Source organism: Mixophyes fleayi, chromosome 9 (genome assembly GCF_038048845.1).
Source record: "Mixophyes fleayi isolate aMixFle1 chromosome 9, aMixFle1.hap1, whole genome shotgun sequence".
Taxonomy (NCBI): Eukaryota; Metazoa; Chordata; class Amphibia; order Anura; family Limnodynastidae; genus Mixophyes; species Mixophyes fleayi.
In genome coordinates this window covers 46231626-46243911 of record NC_134410.1, presented here as the reverse complement: position 1 = coordinate 46243911, position 12286 = coordinate 46231626, and positions in this window count along the sequence as shown.

Sequence of the window (12286 nt, the reverse complement as noted above, 5' to 3'; positions counted from 1 at the left end):
TATGATGCTGCACTATTTTATTATACAATTGTCTTTGATCTGATGGTGCATGTACATAATGTGCATCAATCCAAATGCTAATGGCCATTGATGCCATTTACAGTGTAATATAAACAGTCCCATCTAAAGCCTCTGTAGGCTGTTATTATGCTATAGGAACATGCACTCAGTATGGGCCTCCTACTGACCCAAAGAATATGGGTGTGTTGCTGAGTTGTACGTATTTTGGGCATATATTACTTGTAAAAAAGTTGCCTGCACAAACAGCTTGTTTATGCCCTCTTGCACGCAATGCCAGAAGCATCTGTAGTATGTGCTCCGGGTTTGAATTCACCCCACATAGGCATACCTACAACACAATAAAAAGTTTATCATTTATTTTGATAGCAAAAAAATAAAGTTGCTATTGGTCTTGATATAATACAGTAGATATTCCTTCTCGCTTACGAATAGAGGTAGCAAAACATTATTTTTAAAATACACCCACAAAATCCTATGATATATGCACAATCAATGAAAAAAGTACCTATTAACTTCAGAGGTGAATTTACAATCAGTCAATCAGAAGCAGCTGGCTAGTGGTAGCCACCATCATCATCCTCAGTGTGTGTTTACACCAGCTCTCAGGCACCTGCAATTCATACAGCTTTGACAGGTATATCTGTATCTCCAAGCAGGCTTACAATTACGCTAACACACCCTCACTGTACTCTGCCTAGGTTAGTGAATGAATATTTGGGAAAACCCTTTAAAATATATATAATAATAATACATTCCATGGGGATTACAGTTGAAGTAATTGAAACAGTTTTCCACCATACTTATATTTATTGATGACTGTGGGGTTTGCTTTTATTGCAATACTTCAACACCAAGGTTTCCCAATTGAATGAATAATCTGTTGTCATCTCTGTTTGGCTGCTGAATCCACTGAGCCCTACTGTTAGCCTCCTGGACCACATGTCCACGCTGTAAAGACTGTCTACTCCCTACCGCAGCCAGGGTATTGCCGAGGAGACTCCATCGCCTTTATTGCCCTGCACAACTAGGATCAATTGTTCCTCCCCACGCTCTCAATACCTACCCTAACTATTCCTCATTCATCCACATCTCTACATCATACACCTCTCTTTTTCTCCTACTCTTTCATAGTCTGCACCCATGAACTCTTGTTTCCTGCACCTACCACACATACAAATCAAGCTTACATTGTCCTCTTTCCCATTGCTGCTCGCAACATCTCACCCATCTGTGGTCCCCATACAACACCCGCTATCTCCTCATGCTACTTGTTCCACTCTAAAATGTTCTATCTACCTTGTATTTCCAACCTTATGCCTAACCTCCTCTTTTCCTGTTCATTTTGGAATACAAGATCTGTTTCTAACAAACTCACGTCCTTCCATGATCTATTCATTTCAAAATCCCTTGGACCCCTTATCATTACAGAAACCTGGCTTACCTCCTCTGACACTACATCCCCTGCAGTTATCTTCTATGTGGAATTCTCCATTAGCTCCAATCCAAGACCTGGAAACAGACAAGGTAGTGGAATAGGCATCCTACTTTCTCCATAATGCATACTCCCAGAATCCTCCATCTCGTTCTCATCCTTTGACATCCACACTATCTGTCTATTCTCACCTCTCCAACTGCTTCTTGCTGTCATTTAATCACCCCCAGGTCCATTTTCCCAATTTCTTGACAATTTTGCCACTTAGATGGCTTATTTCCTATTCTATCACTTGTCTACTTTCACACTAGGTGGTTTCAACATTACCATTGAACACCCACTATCCCTGTTGACACAAAATTTCTTTTACTTGTTTACTGTCACGGATCAAAGTAGAAATACAGCTAAGGAGCCATGGATAAGGTGAGAAAATCAACAATGTTTAATGCTGGAGAGTATGAACAGGTGATCAAATAATGAAATTGCAGAAATTACCAGAGGTACAGCAGTTGCAGGTAAATGGGAGGTGAGGAAAGATTCCAGGCAGTATGAATCCAGGAGGAAGTGACCACAGAGTATACCATCAGGATATGACAACAATAATCAGCAATGACTGCTGGGAGAGACAGGTTTAAATGGAACACACCCAGGTGCATGGGATAATGAGTGAACAGAAAGGTTAACTCCTAAAACACAAGGCAGGCACAATTGCAGCACCTCTGGTTATCAGAGGTACTGCTGCTAACACATAAACTGAACACAATAATACAGTCCAAAACTCCAGGAGACAGGAGCTGCCATTACAAGCAGCAGGCTGTAAGCAGATCGTTACATTTACTTACATCATTCACCCCACTCTGATGGACACTTCCTTGACCTCATCATCTCTTGCATCATCTTAACTTACTTCCATATATACTAACCACATTAGTGCAACGTCACAACTATCCCAATCTCCACTATTAGTCACACTTGCTGCTCTTTTGTCACCCGTGCTATTCCAGTTAGATTGTAAACTATCTCATTAGGAGGGCCTGCACTACTCTTTGTTTTATTGCCTGCATTTTTTTTGTCTACCTTGTAAGTCCCTGTTTTATGTAAGTCCTCTTTTCCCCATTGCTCAGCACTGCAGAACTATGTGGCACCTTAAACATTTTATGTGAATCTTAGTGGATGCTCTTTCATGATGAAGAGACCTAACTACTGTAGTCCCTAAAGCTTGCAATTTATATATATTCCATCGGCCAATAAAGGATAGCCTAAACACCCATTTGTACTTATTCTATCAACACAGTACAACACTTTGAAGCCATTTCACATAGTACAATTTGAGTTTGTAGGTTCACTGGCCCTTTAAGTATACCTGTCACCTACACTGACTGGAGGCAGCCATGTTTTGGGCTGCTATTCATGGGAATGCAGGCTATCATTTTACTAAGATCACTATGCTTCAGCCATCAGTAATGTCACCAATTTCTAAGACTGCATTCACATGAATACAGATTCAGACCTAGAGACAGTTTAAGAGGCTTGTGGGTCTGGATCTGAAAATGGTGGCTGTCTATCACACCAAAATATGGGCATGGTATTTGTAGGTGGGTATGGTTTTTGTCACACACTGACATTAAGGCAGACGTATCATTTCAGTAAATCTATGATCCATTACAACAATAATACTACGCCGAGCCCAAATAGCTGGTTACATGTATACCACGGAAAGCCCCATCAAGTTGTGATCAGTATAACTTGTAAAACCTCACAATCTCCTGAACCGTGTACTATAATTAGTCCATGACCAATGTTCCTTCTACAACAAATGACCATTACTCTATCCAGCATTAACCATCATCATCATAATTCTTGCTCTCTGCACACATGGATTAGATATTCCTATCCTATGTATATAGAAAGACTAAAAATAACAGTAATATTAAGGTTGGTGGTGTGACCCTCTACCCTGTTCCCCACACATGCTTCCTTGGGGGTCATCATTGATTCCACCCTCATTTTCACTCCCCACATCCAGTTTTTTGCCCATGCTTGTCACCACCACCTTCGTAACATGGCCAAGATTTCCCTTTTCCTCTACTTGGATGCCACCAAGATCATTGATTATCATAATATTCTCCTCTCTGGTTTGCCTGACAAATGTCTGTCCCCCTGAAATCTGTGCTGAATGCAGTGTTGAACTAAACTTTCTGTCCTGACGTTCTTCTTTCAATATGCCTCTCTGTAAGACCCTCAATTAACTCCCTCTCAAATTTAGTTGCTTACCCTCACTTATGGCTCCCCCTCCTACATCCCCAGCCTTGTCAAGAAAAACTTCCCTACTTGCTTATTATGTTCTGTCAATGACCTTCACCTCTCCTCATCAGCTATCACCACCTCACACTCCCACCTTCAGGAGTGCTGCTCCCTACATTTGGAATCCCCGCCCTGCCCAATCAGACTCGTCCCCAACCTCGAATCTTTCAAACGCTCACTTACCTACCTGGCCTCATCCTAAGACATTTCCCTCCTCACACTCCAACTGCCACTTTCAATCCACCTCTATTGTATCTGTTGCTACGCTAATCCCATTAATGTTAATTCTAACAAGTTTGGCCCTCTCTACCTCCTATCTTCTAATCCTCTTTGTAATGTTGTCTTTGTTCTAGTTGTCTCTTCTTTTGCAGTTTCTTTCTTTAGTCTCTTGTGTTGGTTTTTACAGATTCTGTTATTTCTCTTGTCCCTTACTTATCTGTAGTTTTTTCTGTTTATTTTTTGTTGACTGTGTAGCGCTGCAGATTCTCTGTCACTATATAAATAAATTAAGATGATACTGATGATGATAATCAGTAACTACCAAGGATTGGCATATATTGTGGCTCTGTCTCCAGTCATAGGGAAGGAATTGGAGGATTTATCTCTATTCAAGTGTGTAGATGGAAAACCCCATGGCCGGGCATATATTTCACATGGATAACCCCCAGTAATTGTCAGCCATACATTGCCCAATGATACCCCAATTCATATCATACCCCACAGCAAGTCAAGTACTGCATGTACTCTCATTGCCACAGATACTGGAGACAGATAATTCTCATTGTCAGACATAGTTTTCCATTAATATATTGCAGATAGATAACCCATATTGCTAGTCATATATTGTACAGAAAATACCACATTGCCAGTCATATATATAGTACAGAACCCTCCCTCATTAACAGTCACATATTGTAGAGTGAAACCACTATTTTCAGTCATATATTGCACAAAAATATCCCAATTTACAGCAATGTACTACACTGAAATGCTCCCACTGCCATTATATATTGCATAGACTTTCCATTGCCAGATATTTATTGTAGACAGATACTGCATTGCCCTTTATACATTGCAGCAGACATGTCAACGTGCCCATGCTGACTCATGTCTACCATAGAAGGTGCCTGCAATAGGCACGTAAGCAGGGCCGTATTAACCATAGGGCTAACTGGGCTACAGCCCAGGGGCCTCTGGCATCCAGGGGGCACTTTCACTGCAGTCCTTCCCCAGCACGCTGTAGTCTCCTTACTGAGGAGATCTCGTGAGTCTCACTCTCACGAGATCCCCTCAGTAAAGAGCGCACAGCGCGCCGGAGAAGGAGAAGAAGGAAGTAAGTGTCGGGGAGCGCCGTGGCTCGGCTCACCGGGGGGGGGGCCCTCATTAAGGGAATGGAGGCCCATGGGCTAAGGGGGCCTCCATTCCCTTAATCCGCCCTGCACGTAAGCAACAGGACTGGACCATGGAACAATGGGAGAAGGTGGCCTGGTCTGATGAATCATGTTTCCTTTTACATCATGTGGACAGCTGGGTGAGTTTGCATAAAAATATCTGGGGAAGAGATGGCACCAGGATACACTATGGTAAGAAGGAAAGTCGGTAGAGGCAGTGTGATGCTCTGGACAATGTTCTGCTGGGAAACCTGCCATTCATGTGGATGTTACTTTGACTCATACCACCTACCTAAACATTGTTAAAGACCAAGTACAACCATGTTAACGGTATTCCTTGATAGCAGGATAGTGCTCTTTTCCACAGTGCAAAAATTGTTCAGGAATGTTTTGAGGAACATGACAAATAGTTCAAGGTGTTGACTTGGCCTCCATAGTCCCCAGCTATCAGTCCAATCAAACATCTGTGGGATGTGCTGGAAAAACAAGTCAGAACCATGGAGGCCCCACATCGCAACTTACAGGACTTAAAGCATCTGCTGCTAACATCTTGGTGCCAGATATCACAGGACACCTTCAGAGGTCTTGTGGAGTTCATGCCTTGATAGGTCAGAGCTGTTTTGGTGGCACTAGAGGGACCTACACAATATTAGGCATGAGGTTATAATGTTATGGCTGTCTGTGAATATCTCCCCTGGTAGGGAAATATTGCACACATATATCTCATTGCCAGGCATATACTGCACATGCATTAAAATATAATAAAACAGCGTTAATAGTGATCTCAAATGTTATAAATACCTTAATTATCAGAAGCAGTATTATTTTGCATGCACATGGAAGTGGTCAATAAGCAATACATTTATTAACACAAACATCCAGCATTGTCAGCCATATGCGGAACAGAGATTCACCTTTGCCATACTCACAGTCATCCCTCCACACTGCTTGGAGTTTCCAATGTATCAAGTCCCCTGGAAGCTAAATGCATTTAGCTCTCAATGAACCAGCAACAGACACGTGACATGCAAGTGCCACTTTCCGGATGCTCCATGCAACATGCAGTGTAGCAGTAACAGCAGAGATGACGGTTGGTTTACCTGTGTGGATCCATGCACATTACAAATATGCTGCGCAACTCCAGGGGAATGTTGGGCCTAAGACTTAATTACGAATGGGGCATGGAGCTTCATCAATACCCTTATTAATTCGGCCTTGTTAATTTGGCTGTTCAGCCTACAAATGGCTGCCACCATTCCTTAAGGAAAAAGATAATTTCTATCACATTCAGTTCGAAGCGCAGACTGTATATTTTACCTATTATACAAAAGTAAAAACTTTGGGCCTGATTCATTAAGGATCTTAACTTGAGAAACTTCTTATTTCAGTCTCCTGAACAAAACCATGTTACAATGCAAGGGGTGCAAACTAGTTTTCTGTTTTGCACATAAGTTAAATACTGACTGTTTTTTTCATGTAGCACACAAATACTTGATCGCTTATTTGTACACTGAAATTTAAAGTTGATATTTGTGTGCTACATGAAAAAAACAGTCAGTATTTAACTTATGTGCAAAACAGAATACTAATTTGCATCCCTAGCAATGTAACATGGTCTTGTCCAGGAGACTGAAATAAGAAGTTTCTCAAGTTAAGATCCTTAATGAATCAGCCCTTTGTCTTTTGCTGAAAAACGCAGGATATGCATTACCCCATTGATCGTGTGTGTGTGTGTGTGTGTGTGTGTGTGTGTGTGTTATATATATATATATATTTTACTAATAAAAAAAACGACTATTGTGTTGTGTCAACCTGGGCCCGTACATCAACCAGTCCGGACTGTTCTTACAAAGAAGTGAAATAAGTAAGTCTGTACATTATATGCAGTGTACACAAATCGCCTGAATCCTGTTATTTTAGACTTGAGATGCTAGTGCTACATAGACAATAGCTATAAAGAAACACTGATGATAATAAAACCTCAAAAGTACTACCGTATATACTCGTGTATAAGCCGACTTTTTCAGCACATTTTTTATGCTGAAAAAGCCACCTCTCGGCTTATACACGAGTCAACAGCTTAACCCCTGCAGTGGAACAGCTTAACTACCGCATGAAGGTTACAGTTTTATTTCCTATAAATTGGTATTCTAAGTATTTGTTTTACTCTGCCTGACTTGTCCTGAAGTTTGAGTTGTATGCTCTTCTGAATAGTGTACCACAGTGTCTTAAAAAGTGTTAGTGTTATTTGATGTTAGTGCTAGCGATTGATTTAGCATTATGGTTTATTATAACAGTCTATCCTGCAAACAGAGTGGTGTTGGGTCAGCTGACAAGTTTTTTTTATTAAAGAAATGTACCAGTAGCTGCTGCATTTCCCACCTTAGGCTTATACTCGAGTCAATAAGTTTTCCCAGTTTTTTGTGGTAAAATTAGGTGCCTCGGCTTATATTCGGGTCGACTTATACTCGAGTATATACGGTAATTGTATTGTTACCTTATTTTGTCTTCATAATGAAGTCCAAATGTATTTATTATTTCATATATCATGTCTGTATATCTTTCCGGAACTTGTCATAACTAAAAAACATGCCAGACTGCATTCCATGACAGGTTAAGTTGTGTTCTTATGTTTCGTTGCCCTTTTAAACAATATAATCTGCTTTACCTTTCCATTTTCCACAGCACACTGACTTTCATCTGTTGATATTAAGAGGTTATGTTTTAGTCACAGAATAAATATTGCACTAAAACTGAACAAGTTAAGGATCAATGTAGTGTAAAATGAGATGATAACCGTGAAGGGTTGAATGAGAGGTTTAGCTGTGACTAGACATACTGCAGTGAGGCACAAACAAGGCGGCAAATGAAGAGAAGACTTTCCCTTCCATTTCTATATACAAGTATTCTTTAGTAAAAACTAGAACAAAGCTATATGTGTCGGCACTGCAATATGTTACTGTTCCCTCAGACAGCATGTGTACTTCTATTCAATGCATACTGGGGATGGAATACAGGAGATCACACTACATATGTTTCTATGAAGAACTACCATGTAATTAGCAGTTCTGACCTACAGAGGGCACTGTGTAGCTTAATTTACTTACATAGTTTGTGCAGAAGAAAATTACTGTATATGTCCGATACAAAATGCGTTTTTATTGTACTAAACTTTTGCAAACTAGTTTTAACAGCTACACTTTAAATGTAAAATATTAATAGTATAGCAATATCTAAACTGAGATGGATGCCCTGGAACACCCCTTACCCTCTGGCGTAAAAAAAACAAGCTTTTACTAGCTTTTTTTAAGTAGTGTTTTTTAGGATGCTGACTGCTCTGTTAACTCGCACTCACTGCAAGTGAACACATTGGGTCAATAGATTATCCTCCTGAGAGAGAGCCTACATGCAACAATGTATAATTCTTAACACATACTATTGGGAAAAACACAGTTATAAAGCTGCATTAATCCCTCTCTATCTCCTGAAATAATGTGCTTGGCAGCATTTAAGCGTTGCTGTAGGCAGTCCTGTGGACTGAAGGTCCTGTGACACTAATCTCATGTGATCATGCAAAGTCTATCAGGAGTCTGTCAGGCTTTTGTACAGTTTTAATTATGGCACAGAAAGCTTCTGTTGTAAGCACAATGAGCATGTTCCTGCCAGTCCTTTGGATGCTGACTGCCTCATGAAAATTGTAAAATTATATGGCTGTTATTTATAATGGTTATTATTTATATGACTGAATTATATTCAAACACCTGTTAACGACTTGGTAATAGAAGCATTTTCATGCCCTAAACTAAAGTTCACATTTTAGAACGCATCAGTTTAATTGGGAATAACTTTTTTTATTTTCTTAAACTATCGAACAAAGTTTCATATTGTTATTGTTGAAGGGGCTTTCTTTTGGTAGTTAAACATTAAATGGAAATAGCACAATGGCCTAGTGGTTAGCTCTTCTGCTTCACAGCACTGGGGACAAGAGTTCAATTCCCGACCATGGCCTTATCTGTAGGGAGTTTGTATTTTCTCCCTGTGGTCGTGTGGGTTTCCTCTGGGTGCTCCGGTTTCCTCCCACACTCCAAAAACATACTAGTAGGTTAATTGGCTGCTAACAAAATTGACCCTAGTGTCTGTCTGCCTGTGTCTGTGTTAGGGAATTTAGACTGTAAGCTCCAATGGGGCAAGGACTGATGTGAATGAGTTCTCTGTACAGCGCTGCGGAATTAGTGGCGCTATATAAATAACTAATGACAATGATTGGAAGCATTATATAGAGAGAAAACAGCTCCCATAGCTACTTTTAGTAGTGCAGCCTCAGAAATGTACCCCACAATGTAACCAGATAGTGCTTCAGAATACAGTAATATCAAATATGTATGATATATTCAGTGTCTCACATAGTTATAGAGCCAAAGAACAAAAATACAAATTTTAGTGTAAAAATATACAAAAGTCTCCCCGATGGGGAAAAAAGCACTTGTGTGCTGAAATGGTTATGGTGGATAGGGCTGTGGTGAACAACCAAAGAATGTTAGATGGAACATGGGGGTTTGGGGTAACTTACAGACTTTGTGATATTTTCGCATTACAGCATGAGTGAGTGGCACCTTTGGAATAATACATCCGTGTCACGCAAAATGAGATGATGCAAATCTATGTCCTTTCAGAATACAGTAGATACTAAAAGCGTAGATTTCATGGCTATGACACAATCAGGGGTTAAAATATAAAAGATGAATTGATGTAACTCACTGTGGTCAAATAATAAAAGTGTTCATTCTGCTTTGCCGACACTTCAAATGACCGTTTGCCATAGCCAGGCACCCCCAGTGGCGGATCCAGGGGGGCCCCCCCTAGCAGACACTTGCTGCCGACGGCTGCACAGTATGTGCAGGTCCGTCCAGCCGTGACAGGCAGGGACAGTGTGCTGCCCGGCTGCTCTGTGTTTAAAACACAATCAGAGCAGCCAGGCAGCACAGTGTCCCTGCCTGTCATGGCTGGACGGACCTGCACATAGTGTGCAGCCGTCGGCAGCCTTAGATGTTAGAAAGGGGCGGGGCCTAAATCCCCCCCCCCCCCTAAATCGCCCCGGGTAGAGCATTTTTCTAGATCCGCCCCTGGGCACCCCACTGTTGATTCATAGCAGAGGAACTATACCTTACGGAGGAGTCTCTCCACAGCAGGTATCAGATCGCTGTCAGATAAGAATGTATTACCGTCCATACTGATTTCAGAGCACATGGTCAGATACATAATTTCAAATAAGAAATCTGTAATTTCTTTTATGATTATGATTTGAACAAGTCCCTGGGCATATTCATACTCCGGAGAACGAACCACACCGAATACTATTATATAATTATTATTATAATGTCCTAAATAATGATAAAATCTATGAAAAATGCCAAGTATAAGGAAGGGGCACTTAGAAAGCTGGGGTATCCTTGTTTGACAGAGGGAAGGTGCCCCTTTCAAATTATTATTATTATTATTATTGTCCTTTATTAGGTGCCACAAGATTTCCGCAGTGCCGTACACAATACAAACAGTAGACTAGACGGTGAAACAGTACAAAACAATAAACAAATAATAACAAGACTTCGGAAGGTCCAGACATGGTTATTGCCATGTTTGAGCAGAAGAATAGGTATAGAGACAGGAGGGAAGAGATTACGCCCAAAGGGAGGGTAAACAGACATCAGGCACAGAAGGGAGTCAGTTGAGGGGATATAGTTAGGGTGGAGTGAAGAAAGGGGCCAGGAGGAGAGAGCAGATAAGAACAAGCGGAGGTGGTAAGAAAGGGTTAGGTGGATGGCTGGTAGGCTTTAAGGAACAGGTGAGGTTTAAGTGCCCGTTTGAAAGAGCACAGGTTAGGGGACAGACAGATGGAGCGAGGGAGGTCGTTCCAGTAAAGGGGGGCAGCACGGGAGAAATCTTGGATTCTGGAGTGGGATGAGGTGATCAGATTTGTTTCCAATGTTTTTACACTTGTTTATTTATTGTTTGCTGCAGTGGCAGAACCACCATTGATGCAGCAGGTGCCATGCACCTGGGACCATGGAGATAATGGGGCCCGCTGCATGGCAGATGCAGGGGCCCATCTCCCTGCACCAGGGCCCACAGCTCGCTAGTTCTGGCTCTGGTTTGCTGATCCCTTTTGATTAGCAGATGTTAAATGAAGGTGTGATGAGCCCAAAAGTGCTTGGCACAGGGCAGGGCCGGACTGGCCATCTGGCACTTCTGGCAAATGCCAGAAGGGCCGATGGCTATATGGGCCGGCCCAACTCCCCCTGTCTTCTTGGTGGCTGGTGGTTCCAGGAACCAGCCACCTCTGCTGCGCGCTCCCCAGCTCCCTTCCCCGTTATGCTGTGCAGCCAGTTACACTGGTGAGTTTCCTGTTTTTTTTTTCTAATTTGCTTTTTTTTTTTACTGAAGAGGGGGGGGTGCCCGCGATTTTCGGGGGGTGCCCGCGATTTTCGGAGGGGGGGGGGGTCGCGGGGGTGCCGCGATTTTCGGGGGGTGCCCGCGATTTTCGGAGGGTGGTCGCGGGGGTGCCGCGATTTTCGGGGGGGGGGGGGGGGTCGCGGGGGTGAGAGCCAGGGGGTGCTGGGAAAGGGGGTGAGAGCCAAGGGGTGCTAGGAGAGTGGTGAGAGACAGGGGGTGCTGGGAGAGGGGGTGAGAGAGTCGAAGGGGGTGCTGGGAGAGGGGGTGAGAGAGTCGAAGGGGGTGCTGGGAAAGGAGGTGAGAGAGCCGAAGGGGGTGCTGGGAGAGGGGGTGAGAGAGCGGAAGGGGGTGCTGGGAAAGGGGGTGAGAGAGCGGAAGGGGGTGCTGGGAAAGGGGGTGAGAGCCAGGGGGTGCTGGGAGAGGGGGTGGAGAGAGCCGAAGGGGGTGCTGGGAGAGGGGGTGAGAGAGCCGAAGGGGGTGCTGGGAAAGGGGATGAGAGCCAGGGGGTGCTGGGAGAGGGGGTGAGAGAGCGGAAGGGGGTGCTGGGAAAGGAGGGGAGAGAGCCAAAGGGGGTGAGAGCCAGGGGGTGCTAGGAGAGGGGGTGAGAGAGCGGAAGGGAGTGCTGGGAAAGGGGATGAGAGAGCGGAAGGGGGTGCTGGGAGAGGGGGTGAGAGCCGAAGGGGGTGCA